Source organism: Neovison vison, chromosome 1, assembly GCF_020171115.1.
Source record: "Neovison vison isolate M4711 chromosome 1, ASM_NN_V1, whole genome shotgun sequence".
NCBI lineage: Eukaryota > Metazoa > Chordata > Mammalia > Carnivora > Mustelidae > Neogale > Neogale vison.
In genome coordinates, this window is record NC_058091.1 from 26,333,682 (window position 1) to 26,346,113 (window position 12,432).

General features: G+C 43.7%; 1 protein-coding gene across 1 annotated transcript in view; it reads left to right on the top strand.

Annotated features, from left to right (window-relative positions):
• LOC122904254 (prolyl endopeptidase) overlaps positions 1-12,432 on the top strand; it is a 116,862-nt gene that overhangs the window by 5,616 nt on the left and 98,814 nt on the right. The gene's annotated exons all lie outside the window — the stretch shown is intronic.

Consider the following 12,432-nt stretch of genomic DNA (forward strand, 5'->3'; position numbering starts at 1 on the left):
CCAGGTAAAAATGAAAACATAAAATAATGTGAAGGGAAAGTTGCCTAAAACATTTTTTCCAAAGGAAAAGGAAATCCTGTAAAGTTGGCCTTTGAACAACCTGCAGGTTGGTGGCATTGACCCCTCTCCCCAGTGTAGCTGAAAATCCAGTTATAACTGAGTCTCCAAAAAGTTAACTCCTCATAGTCTGCTGTTGCCAAGAAGGCTTACCAATAACATGAAGAGTCAACACACATTTTGTATATGTACTGTATATTATCTTCTTAAAATAAAGGAAGCTAGAGAAAAGAAAATGGTATTAAGACAATCATAAGGAAGAGAGAATACATTTATAGTTCCGTACTATCGAAAGCTCAACTGTATACTGGACAAGTATCAGGTCTTAAACAGTGAAGGCTGGTCTTGAATTACTTATTGATTTTAATGGAACAACAATAAAACAAAAACCAAATTGTAAATATAAGAACATTCTTATATTTTATAGAAGTAAGAGGATGGAAGGGAGAATTTTCTGTTCTGTCTGAAAATACAAAGCTTTCCTATTCTTTTGGAGAAACTCAGTTTTTTTGTTTTTTTGTTTTTTTTTAAAGATGTATTTATTTATTTGAGAGAGAGAGCAAGCAAGAGCACATGAGTGAGTGGAAGGATAGAGGGTAAGGGAGAGAGAGTCCTCAGGCAGGCTCCCTGCTGAGTGTGGGGCCTGATGTGGGGCTCAGTCCCAGGACCCTGAGATCATGACCAAACCAAAGTCAAGATTCGGCCGTTTAACCGACTGAGCTACCCAGGTGCCCTGAAACACATAGTATTTTGAGCTGAAGTCTCATTTCATTAATGAAGTCACACCTCCGTGCTATGTCCTACAGATATTCTGTTCTCCTTGGAGTGCCCAAGACTTGTCATTTGGGACTCATCCTTACTTATACTGTATGTGGTTAATTCGTTTGTTTGGTGAGCAGATCATGTTTCTCCAATCCATCTCAAGTGCCTTGACTCCTTTTTATAACTATATTTATGTATTACTTAGTACATGGGAAGATGTATACTCTTTCTATTCCAGGAATTCATGTGAGCTGCTTTGGAATCCCAGAGTACACATTTCCCATTTTTCAAAAAGCAGTGTTAAATACACTCCCTTTCTGTCACCCTCTCCTGTTCTTCCTAGCATGTCTGTCCTTTTTCGCTCACTACAGAAGCCCTTACAACTTCTTCTCTACCTTTGTCCTTGAAATAAGCACGCCACCATTTTGAGATTTTCTAGTGGTGTTCCCTAGTACTTGTAATCCTTCTTATCTCCCTTTCCTGACTTTAAGGAAGGCAAAGTTCTCATGGGCGAGAATGATTGGTATTTGGGTTTTCATGAAGCACTGGTTATAGAGGTGGATGAGTAGGGACTCCAGAAGGAGAAACTGATGGAGATCTTTCGGAGTGGGCGAAGGCTCCAGCTCTGCAGGAAAGGTTAGACGGTGCAGGGAGTAGGTGTGGGGCTGCCTCCTCCCCTCCACCCTGCCACGCCCCACCTCACCCAGCATTAGTTTGAGCTGAGCGGGAGGATTGAGCCTGATAGGGAGTCACAGGTAGCTGCGTAGTCTGTAATGAACGAGAAGCCCCAGGGAAGGGAGTGAGCTTCCTGGGCTTCTCTGAGAAGAGTGTCCCCAACAACTGTCTCTTTGATGATGTCTTTGTCTGGGGTCATGGATACAGCCTTGATTTCTTCAAGCTTTGATGGTGATTGAGGGATTCAGCAAGATCAGAATGACCCAGTTTTAGTTTATGTGTTAATGAACATAACATATAAACTTGGCTGTTCCTTAATTGATACTGGCTGGTCCCGTGGTTGCCAAGCCACTTATTAGATGAGACTTCGCTAGTGATCTTAACAGCTAATGAGTGTACACTATTACTTTCATGGTGTACATTTACTGGTGCTTACTGTGTGCCAGACACTTTATTGGTAGCTTTGCATACCCTGTTTCATTTAATTCTCTAAGTCTAAAATAGATCTTTTTATTTTCCTCATTTTACAGATGAAGAAATTGAGTTACTGAATGATTAAGTCCAAGGTCACTGGTCTAGTAGGTGTGGAGCAAGGAGTGGCATCAGGGGGCACAGCTAGTTATCAATTTTACATTAAAAAATAATAAAAGAAAAAAGACTCTGGGCGTAGGGGATGCAAGCTGTAGGAATGTATTCCTGTGTGTGCCTGCCATGGGATTTTGTGGGCCTTCCACGAGGACCATGGGCCGGCCCCCATGCCCAGGCTAACCTGCGCATACGGCTTTGCTCAGGTGTCAGAGGAGCTTTGTAGCTTCTGCCTCCCCTCTGCAGTGTCCCTGCACACCCTTCTCACTCCGCTCCAAACAGGTTGGTTAGTGATAAGTAGTATGTCATCTGGTTTCCAAGGGGTTAAATTTTGGCCACAGACTGAAAAGGGTAGGGTGTGCTTTTCCAGTGAACATTTTCTGCTCATAGTTGTACACATACACACAAAGGTGGACTAGTCAGATCTTGGTGAAGAGGACTGTCTTCACATAGCCTCCAAAACAAAGAAAAAGAGGCTTTTTCTTTTCTTTTTTTAAGATTTTATTTATTTATTAGAGTATAGGCAGGGGAAGTGGCAGAGGGAGAAGGAGAAGCAGTCTCCCCACTGAGCAGGGAGCCTGATGTGAGACTTTGTCCCAGGACCCCAGGATCATGACCTGAGCAGAAGGCGGTTGCTTCACCGACTGAGCCACCCCGCGTACCCCTAAGGCTGCTTTTTTCAATAAAAACCAGCCAGGAAATGAGGAACATACGTCGCTCTTTTATACTAAAATCTGAAATGCTATCAGTAGATCTTTGATTTAATCTGGTATTTAATGTGGGTTATCCATTTCTGACAGTGCCTGGCATTTGAGGCTTTATCTTTTATAAAAGAATATCAGAACAGACCTGTAGCTTAAAAAATTCTCAAAAACCAGAGTAGGAGGGTGTTGAATCTAGACGAATCCTTTCAAGCTGTCAAGGCCCATATAATCCCATTTTAGCAAACGTTCCAGATTGTAGAAGATCTTGCACAACTCACTTAGTTCTCCGAGGTAAATCCGACCTTGACATGAAAACTTGAGATACTTGGTAAAGAGGAAACAGACCAGGGCTGCCCGTTAGATATATAATACCAGCCACATACGTAATTCAGATTTTTCTAGTAGCCACATTTAAAAAAGTGAACAGAAACAGGAGGAATTCATTATATAGTACTATATTTTATATAATCAGTATTTTCAAAATATTAATATCTCAACAGGCAATATAAAATATTAACATATTTTCCTTTTTTTGTTTTTTTTGAGACTAAGTTTTTGAAACACGGTGCGTATTTTACATTTCCTGCACATAGCAGTCCTGAGCTGCCACACTTCACGTGCTCAGAATCCACACGTGGCTAGTGCTGTATATTGGACAATGAAGATTTATGGACCAATCCTTCGTGTGAATATAAAGAACGTAAATAAGTGTTAGTAGATTTAAAAGAAGGCAGAATTTATCATAGGAAATGAAGAAGAATTTAATATTAATATAGAAATGGATTTAATAAAGCTAGAAAATTAATACCAGAAATTAAAGAAAATCTAAAAATAAAGTAGGAATAACAGTGCTTTATCAAGATGAAGTCTCATTCAAAAACAACTTAAATAGTAGGCTAAAATGTCTCTTGTCACTACGATTTTTAGATGTTTACAAAAGCTTTGACCAGTACAATAAAACATGAACCAAAATTTGGAGAAAAGAAAATTATCATTCACTATAGATTATATAGGATCACGTGTCTAGAAAATCTAAGGGAAACAAATGAAAATTTATTAGAATGATTCAGTAGAGTATGTACAAAATAATTTGTACAAAATAAAAAACTGTTACCTTTCATATATGTCACTAATAATGAGAAATTAGCCTATCTGATAGCAACAAAAAGCAAACACTTGGGAATGAAAGAGATTTCACACCTCCTGCGAGAGTAACAATGCCATTTTGGAAATACGGAGATCTCAAAAAGGGTCAGTTTGGGGCGTTATTTCTAATAGTGAAAAATTTTCAGCAGTAGGGTAATATTTTAGCAGAATATATTGAATCTGCTCGTGAATTAGTAGATGCATCCGTTAAAATGCTGGGCTGTAAAGATTGTTTACTAATCTGAAAAAGTGCTTCTGGTAGGTTATTTTTTTGTTGTTGTTGTTTATTTATTTATTTATTTATTTGACAGAGAGAGATCACAAGTAGGCAGAGAGGCAGGCAGACAGAGAGAGAGGAGGAAGCAGGCTCCCTGCTGAGCAGAGAGCCCGATGCGGGACTCGATCCCAGGACCCCGAGATCATGACCTGAGCCGAAGGCAGCGGCTTAACCCACTGAGCCACCCAGGCGCCCCTGCTTCTGGTAGGTTATTAAGTGGGAGAAGGATGCAAAATTCCAGTGCTCCAAACAATTGCAACTTTACAAATGACCTTTATAAAAACGATTGTTGGAGAATCTATATGGGAAAAGGAACTCAACCACAAAAGTCAGATAAAGGGACAGCTCTGAGTTAAACATACTTTAGAGACCTAGACCTGCCTCTTGAAGCATCTGAACCACAGTGAAATCTCACTGGCATAAGTGGAACACCAGGGTCACCTTAGAAGTTCTCAGCGTGGAGGGCTAGGGAGGGAGGTTTGCAGTCGTTAAAATGATATCAAGGACTAAACAGGCGGCCCAACAGGTGGTTAGCTCATACTCTCCTTTCAACAGGCGTTGCCAGCGTGTCCCACGCACGTCGTGGGAGGCAGTTTGGAGCAGTCTCCCTGCACGTCGGTGTTTTGACCCTGAGGTTAATTTGAACCTTCAGTCTCATAACCAGGCCCCACTTCCCCACCCTCCGTGCAGTGGCAGTAACGTGCAGTGGTGGAGAGTTTAAAGCCTCATCTTTAAACTTTCTAGATTTCGTTCTTGTTTCTGGTGGCAAAGAAGCAATCCCCAAGCCCCACACTCTGCCGTAGCTTTTTGTAACCTCTTTCTTCCTCTCTGTTGGTGTCCTGGCCCCTTGGGAGGTGCCCCGCTCAGATGTTATTTCAGATCTTACCGTGGTCTGTCTCCCTCTCTTCCTCTGCCTGTCCACAAGCTACTCTCCACACCCCTTGACGTAGCTGAGCCACCTGCCTTTGTCACTGTTCCCGTCAGTACAGACCAGCCTCCGTCATGAGCAGCCACGGCCCACTTGTCAAATCCAGAAACTTCCCAACCCCGTGTTCTTTACTGTTCACGTGGATCACATGTCTGGGGGAGTCATGGAGATGTGGGAGTGTCCTGCCTGGGGGACAGCTCTGCTGCTTGCCTCCCCGGACTCTGCTGCCATCGTTTTCACTGCTGAGCTGGTGGTCTCCCTGAGACCAGTGAGTGAGTATTGGTCCTGGCCTCTCTACCCGCTGTGGTGGTGTCTGTCCACACCGCGCTGTTTGCTCCCCTTCCCAATAGCGATAACTTCCTGTCTTTACATCTTTGGGCTTGGTTTTGCATCCCCAAGGTCCATATAGAAGCAGTGTCCTCCTGAGCCCTTGAGTCACTCGGCCTCACGCCATGTTTTGTGGCTCCAGCTTCTTAGTTGCCTATTCCAGAAGTTGCTACTGAGTTACCAAAGGGGAGATACACAGAGGAAGGAAGCATTCATATCTTTCAAGGGATAGCTGTCTTAACTGTAACTAATGGTCAGATCTGTCTCTCCCCGAAACTGTCCTGGGACTTTGCTACAGGAGTAACTAAGTATAGACTATCAGTTGTGTATATCTAATGGCCAACTTTTTTTTTCTCCCTAAGAGCTGCCCTAGGCAAAATGAGAGTAACAACAGCTCCATTTCCTTGGTGGATCATGAGAGAAGAATGCTAGTAAGAACCAGCAACAACAAAACCAAAGAGTCATTTTTATTTATATTCATGCCTTCTGATAAAACGAAATAAAATTACCATCTGTTTCAGAGAGGATCAAAGGAATACGCAACATAGGCCTTCTTCCCTAGGACATTATTTGCTCTTCCTTCCCGTTCCCCCATTGGCCGGAAGAGTTAGTTACAGGTTGCTAGCTCAGTACACCTGCCGATAAGGGGCTCGGAATCATAGAGAGGAGAGCAGGAGTCATTCAGTCTTCCAGAGTAAGCAGCTGGTCATGACCCTTTCTCTTCCCCTGTCCTTCCTTGCACTATTTCCTTCCCTGGCAGGCAAGATTTAAATCTTAAAGGACTTCTGATCATCTCTAGATTATTGAAGGAGGCTAGAATTTCAGTGTAGGTACTGCAGTGTCACGGAGGTCAGTAGGGAGGTCATCACCTGCTTTCAGAAAGACCTCCTTCCTGTCTACTGTGAGGTCTCTTTTCTTCTTTGTTTGCTTGCTTTTGTTTTCATTGTTGAAGGTTAACCCTAAGAGCGTGTAGTGTGAGGAGTTCCTGCTCTGTTCTGGTAGCGGTCTGGCCTCCACCTCCCTGGGCACCGGAGCCAGAACCAACCCGTGGAAGAGCCAGCGTGGAGCTGGGAGGCAAGACTCCTCTGCCCAGTTGCATTTGTGCGTCGGGCTACTGGGCTGCCAGGCTGCAGAGCCGATGGAGTAGAAGCCTGTCCCCAGGACTTCCCGTGCTGTGAAGGGCGAATTCACTGTCTCTGAGACAGATAAAGTTTACTGGAAATCAATTGAAAGCGTAAAAGACTGGTTTGCGTTTCCCGTGTTCTCTGGAGACTTCAGGCCATGAGTATCTTCTTCATGACTAGTGCCTTCACTGTGTGGGCGGCTGGTCTTCCTCATGGCCTTTCCGCTGGGAGGCCGTACGGAGGCGGAGGGCATTTGCCAAATGGAACTGGAGTCAACACAAATCCGAGCTCTTTTACCTCCATTTTCTTGTGGTCTGTCCATGGCAGGCTACCCTAGCCCAGATTCCTTTTTTCTATGTCTAAAATGAGTATGATCCTAATCTGTTCATCTGGCTTCCAAGGTATTCAGAGGCCTTCAAGTCAGCAAATGCACAGAAGATTTTGCTTTCTATACGCAGCAGAGGTCTGTGCAAAGATGGTGCAGCATGGGACGCTGTTGCTTAACGGGCCTGAGCACTGGACCTTCAGACTCGTGTGCTCCAGCTCCTTAGTCAGAATGTCCAACTTCAAGACTCTTCTCTTTATTTTCATCCAGGAAACTAAGCAGGATTTTCCTTTGGAAGCTTACATCTTTCAGAAGAATGTGCTTGACATTCTGGATGCTGGTGTTTTTCCAGGAACTATGACCTCATAAGTGAGGCTTCTGTGTTCTAAAGCATGACGATTCAACAAAGGGCAAAGATTACCTTAAAGGTGGAATCCCTTTTAATTAGGGCCTTTTGAACTCTACAGGCAAAGGTGGCCTGTAAAATACCCTTCCACCTGTTCATTGATGTTCCGTGTAAGGGCCTGGATTCAGAATTACTCCTATGCTGTCCATTCTTGAGTGGGAACAGGAACTGCCTTAGGTAAATATGTTACCATATATTATGTCAACCTCCAAGACGTGTAAGGTGTTAAATATCTCACCACCTCCTCTGGAAATGTTTACCCTTATGGTACTTTGTAAACATACTTCTCATAAATCCATAGATGAAATATGTAAGTAGGGAACATCTTCCTTTTGATCTGTGGATGGGATAATCCTCAAAAGTATGAGGAAATGAGGCATGTGGGTGGCTCAGTCGGTTGAGCGTCTGACTCTTGATTTCAGCTCAGGTCATGATCTCACGGTCATGAAATGAAGCTCCGTGTCCAGCTCTGTGCTAGGAATGGAACCTGCTTGAGATTCTCTCTCTCTCTCCCTTCCCCTACTCCACTCTCTTTTCTAAGTACTGCTGGCTCCCTTCTTTTTCTCTCTCCTCGTGCCTTCCAGAACCAGGGTTTTGATGCAAGCAGCAGAAATGGGTTCTGGCCAACTTCAGCAAATAGGGAATTTATGGCAAGGATGAGGACAGCTCCTGAGGTGGACTGAAGGGGTAGGCTTGGAATAGGCAGGAACCAGATAGTCATAGGGCTCTGTGGCAGGAATTTCCACTTTTCACCCAGCACTGTTAATGGTATCAATGATCTCCATTCATTCAACCCTCTGTCGCTTGTGTTGTGACTGTCCCAGGAGAGGGAGGTTTGATTGACCAAACTCCAGATATGTGATCAGTCTTTCCTTGGCTGAACTGTGGCCTTGAGAAATTTGGTAGAAGCCCCAGGGACCCTCTTTGGCATCTGTAGCGTTGAAAGCCACCTGGAGTTACTCTCTGTTAAGAAGGAAGGATGCTGGAAAAGAAGAATGGATGCTGGCTGTCCCAAACGTCACAGGTCTGTGGGTTTCCCCTTTTTTCCCCTCCATGGGGGTTTGTCCCTCTCCAACTCCCCCTAGCCTACGTTGACCTGTGCGAGACAGATGTGCCCCCTGTGGGCAGGGAATTTAGATGCCAGCACAGGTGAACCAGTGATTTGGGGGTGGGCAAGCCACTTAACCTTTGAGCTGCTACAGGTCAGTGCTGAAAGGACGCTGAGCCACATCTGAGTCGAGTTTGGGACACTAGCCCCTGTGGTCACCATCAGGGAAAGCTCCATTTTAGAAAAGCAGGCCCCAGACCACTGATGAAATACTTTAAATTGCTTAAGTACATTTAACACTGATATCTTGCCTGTGGACAATTAACTTGGCTTTGGTCTTAATCATCTACAGTGTTCCCTTAAGAAAGGCTGGGGTGTCTGGGAAGCCTGTCGGTAAAGAGCTAACAGCTGAAGAAGTGAAATAACTGACTTCTCCCAGCCTCTCTTTTTTGCCCCCAAACTTGGGTGTCTGAAATCCATTCACCACCCCACACTGCCATGTCCAGGGAACAAAGTACTTTGTCATAAAAAAAATAAATAAATAATCTTCCTTGGGCACATAGTGAAATGTGAGTGCCTAAGCCGTAATTCTGGAGCATCTGATAGCTGTAGAAATCTCTTTCCCAAACACTTCACCAGATAATTAAGGTCCAGAAAGCTTAGGAAAACTGCCATAATACCTTTGATTTATATGGGGTCTGCTTTCAAGGTGCCAAAATTCTAGTAGATTCCTCACTGTTTCTAGCACCTTTATAGATTGGACAGGCAGTGTTTGTGGTTTTCTTCATTGGGAGAGACCAAGGCATGTGTTAGAATAAGGACATCTGGGACTCTCCTGTTTAACATTGTACAGCATTGTGGCCATTCGAATCAGATGTCTGTTTAGTCATACGTGTGATTCTTGGGGGGTTTCAGTTCTGCCTCTGTAAAATCTCATGCCTTGCTTATTTATTTATTTTTAAAATTTTTTTAAAATTAGATCTCTGCTGATGCAGCTTTGGCTCTGACAGGCATTCCTAGACATTTGGTAGCTTCCTAACGTGTCTCTCTTCTAGAATTTTCTTCTAGAATTAGTTCCCCCCAGCAGCTAATGAGAACCTGTAGAGATCTTAGAACCTGTTTATTCACGGGAAGGCAATAGTGTAGGGTCATTGAATGAGCAGCTTTGGAGGCAGAAAGACTGGTTTGAAACTTTATGTCACAATTTCCTCAGATGTGACATTGGTCATATTTTTTAACAGCTCTGAACTTCAATTTTCTGATCTACAATTTGGAGAAAACTACCATGTATCGTTGTGGTGAAAATTAAGTACTGCTGTTTTTGAAACATGCAGCAAAGTGGTAGACTCAAGTCAGTGCTTCATAAACACTTGCTGTTGCCTTTATCACAGAGCAGTTGAAATAGCACGGAAATGATCTGTGTGATAATTTAGAGCTCTCAGGGACAAGTTCTTTTGCTGCATTAATTCTTGGGCTCTTTTCCTCTTTCATGGTTGTTACCTTGTTCAGGTCTTCTTTCTTTTTGGATCAATTTTAGTCCTTTGTATTTCCTAGAAAGTTGTCCCATTTCGTCACGATTCTAAAATTGACCAGCAGTGGATTATGTGTAGTATTTCTTACATTATTGGATTTACTCTGTATATGTCTATATTTCTTTATCATTTCTAATTTTGAATTTCTGTACCATTTCTCCCCTTTTGATGATTAGGTTAGCCAGAGCTTTGGTTGAATCTGTTGTTTTTTTTTTTTTTTAAGAAGCAGTTCAAGGACTTGTAAGTTATACTTTTTAGTTTTCCGTTTCATTAATTTCTTATTTTCTTTTGTTACTTTAAAACCTCTTGATGTGAACATTTTGTTTAATTTCACTTTCTCATTTACTGATGAGACAGCATTCGTGTAGATAAACCTTTTTTTCAGGTTTTGCCAGCCAGGACTTGGGTGAGCTTCTGATCAGTTCCTCTTCTGGGCTGCTCGTGTTCAGCTGACCTCACCCTGCCCAGCCAACAGCAGGACCCCTGGAAGAGCTACGTTAGGACTCCTGACTAGCGGTGCCTAAAGCCCAGCTTACTAGCTCATACCAGAAAGGAGCTGCATGGCTCCCGTAACTGGGGGCCAGGGTGTACGTGCCTTTGGGCAGAGCTCAATCCAGGAGTGTACGTATTTCCGGAGGCCTATCTCTCTTTGTCTTATAAATCATCTGCTTTCCTCTAATTGTTTTCTAGTAGCCTTTTCCATGGGGTAGGGAAAGATGGGCCTTGCCTGTTGAGGTTTTACTCAGTCCTCATAGCTGGTTGCTTTGCCTGGGTTCACAACTACTTTAATTAACTGTTGCCGTAGAGAAGACATAATGGAAAGACTTTGCTTGTAAAATGAATAGGATTTCTTTACGTAAGAATGTAGAAAGGAGTTAGCATAGTCGGAATACAGACAGAGGTGTAAGGCACATTATCTAGGACAGACTGCGGTGCAAGCTACTGGCGCCCAGACATGGTAAGACCTGATGGATGGAGAGAGAGGGTAAACCACAAACTTCCTGCAGACCTAACTGTCACTTTCCAGACCCAGCCTTTTTATTCACCTACAGAGCACCTCACCTGTGCCCAGATCAGCCCCTGGATCTGGGGGAGGGGTACTCGGAGGGCCGGTAGAGATCACGCTCCCCTCCCCCACGCTCTCTGCGGGCCTCCTCCAAGGTACCAACAAGAAATAGCTATCACCTCCAAATGTTTCGCCGCATCTCATGAATTTTAATTCTTAATAGCCTCATTTTTTTCTTGTTTTCTAAATATTCTTATTGTAGTTTGGATTCCCTCATTGATAAAATAGTTGTTCAAGAGAGGATGTGTATGCTTTTAACCTCTTCATGGTCAGGTTTTTAGTTAGGTATGGATTTGAGGTGCCCTGTGTCCTCGTCAGGCTTCTGCTTAGGAGCATGTGTGCCAAAGGACTGAGCCAAATGGTGTGAAAGTTCAGCGTGGAATGGACTCTCTGGTAGTGACTAGATTGGAGAACAAGGCTGAATTGTGAGGTCAAACCGATTTGCACATATGGGACAGGTAGAGAAGGTGGAAGGAGACGTGTCTGGGCTTCTGGAAGGCCCACCTGCTCTGTGAATCATGTGCTGCTGGAAGCTCAGCGCGAGCCTTCCTCACCTGAGGGCAGATGGGCCCAGAGGAAGAGGTGGACCTGCTGTGGGATTTTAATGTGAAAAGGCGAGCCCAATGGATTTGGGGTTCTCACCACTTGAGTTCAGTGTTTCTGCTCCTTGGGAATGAGTAATGGGTTTGGGGGCCAGGAAGAGAAAGGCACCTCACTTAGTTGAGGTTCATGGCATTGTGGTTACAATTGTGACCTAAACCAGCTTTCGTTCTTGAGATTTAAGATTTCCTTTGTCGTCTGAGATCCTGCTAATTTTCATAAATGCTCAGGGAGTACTGGAAAGTATGGACCACTCTTCTCTCTTTCGCTCTTGCTCTTTTCTTTCTTTCTTCTTTTTTTTTTTTTTTTTTGGTATTTCGTTCCTCATATTCGCCTTGTAAAGTACATTATTCCATTCTGTTAGAGTCTCAATTTCTAGATGTGTTTCCTGAAGCAGCCGCATCTAATTTTCTGCTTGGCATAACCTGCCTTCAGTGTTCTGTGTGACTGTCCAGCCCTCCTGGGGTGGTCTCCTGGCCCTGGGTCCCGTAGCCTCAGGAAGGAGCTTTGCCACCCTTTGGCTTCCTTTTTATAGGTGTATCCCTGCACTTGGACGGTCATTTCTGAATTCTGCTACACTCTCAGCAGTGACAGGGGACCCACATAAGCTTCTCCCTCTGGCCTCCAGAAAGAGCTCAGCCCTTCACTGGGCTGGGACCGTGGTTTTCTGTCAGGCCTTGCTCTGACACCAGCCGTTTTCCCCAGAAGCCCCTGAGAGTTGCTTTAACTGGGTCATTCATTTATATATATTTATATTTATATGTGTGTGTTAAATTCGTGTATACTTATATTCATTTATATATATTCATACACACACACATCCATGTGTTCAAACTTTGTGGGATGTGCATAGCGCTATCCCTAGTTTTT